This window comes from Octopus bimaculoides, chromosome 17 (assembly GCF_001194135.2).
Source record: "Octopus bimaculoides isolate UCB-OBI-ISO-001 chromosome 17, ASM119413v2, whole genome shotgun sequence".
NCBI classification, from domain to species: domain Eukaryota; kingdom Metazoa; phylum Mollusca; class Cephalopoda; order Octopoda; family Octopodidae; genus Octopus; species Octopus bimaculoides.
This window is the reverse complement of record NC_068997.1, coordinates 45,364,370-45,366,010: the sequence shown is the minus strand read 5'-3', so window position 1 is coordinate 45,366,010 and position 1,641 is coordinate 45,364,370.

Below are 1,641 nucleotides of genomic sequence, written 5' to 3'. Positions count from 1 at the left end.
ATATATATATATATATATATATATATATATATATATATACGGGTGATAGCACTTATAAAAGAGGTGGCGGGGTGTGTATACAAGGTAAAAATGGCAGTGTATATATACATACATGTGTATATACACACCCACATATATGTATGTATATATATATGTGTGTGTATATATATATATATACGGGTGATAGCACTTATAAAAGAGATGGCAGGGTGTGTATACAAGGTAAAAATGGCAGTGTATATATACATACATGTGTATACACACATATATGTATGTATGTATATATATATGTGTGTGTGTGTGTGTGTGTAAGGTAATGTTCAGTGGTCGTCTATAAAGATGGAGATATGAATAAAGTAGGGATGGTGGTGGTACTGGTGGTGATGATGAGAGTGGTAGCGATGGTGGTAGTAATATTAATGGTAGTGTTGGTGGTAGTGGCAGTAGTAATAGTGGTAGATGGTGATGGTAGTGATGACGACGACAATGATGATGGTGATGGTAATAGCCATATTAAAAATAGTATTGGCAGTAGTTGTGGTGGTGGTGGTGGTGTTAGTATAAGGGCTGTTAGCAGTATCGGTGATGAGGGTGATAGTGGTGGCGGTAGCGAAGGAGGGAGGTCACACGTGGTGGTAGATTCGGTGTTAGTATGAGTGGTAGTGGTAGTAGCATAGTAGCAACGATGATGATGGTACTGATGATGATGACGATGAAGGTTAATGGTTGTGGTGGCACTGACGGTAGAGGTTGCCATGCTTGGAGGTGAAGCAAACAAGGTAAGTTCGCAACAACGACAACTACAACATCAACAACAACAAAAACAGCAGCCAAAGGTGACAACATTGTGATGATGATGGTGGTGGTGGTGGTGGCAGTGATGGTGATGATAACGATGGTTATGATAATGATGATGATGATAACGATGGTGATGGAGGTGGTGGTGGTAGTGGTGATGATCATGGTGAGTGGGGTGGGATACTGAAGAGAATTAGGTAATGTTAACCCAATGCCAACCTTCTGCTAATAAATGAAATAAATAAATAAATAAATAAATAAATATACAACAAACAAAAACAAAAACAAAAAAAGTTGGAACTGAATAAGTAAATAAATAAATAAATAAATAAGAGCCATTTTATAGACATTGTTCAGTGAACAGAATGGAAACTTTGGAAAACAGCAAGGTGTGTGTGTGAAGGAGTGATGGGGGGGGGTGAGTATGTGGGGGGACGAGGGGGGGAGCTACCACCACCACCATCACTGATACCAACATCACTGTCATCATCATCATCATCATCAGCACTAGCACTATTACAACCACCACCACCACTACCATTTTTGTCATCATCATCATCATCAGCAGCAGCACAACCACCATCACTACTACCAGTACCACCGACATCATCAGCAGCATCACCATAACCATTATCACCAAGACCACCACCACAACCCCTGCCAATATTGTTATCATTGTCAGCAGTGGCACCACCACCACCACCACCACCACCACGACCACCACTGCAGAACAACATCAAAATTAGCAATCACCACCAACACTGCCACCACCACTGTAAACAATTATATTATCACCACTGTAGACAACGCCACAACTACCGCTCCCACTACGACCCCAACACC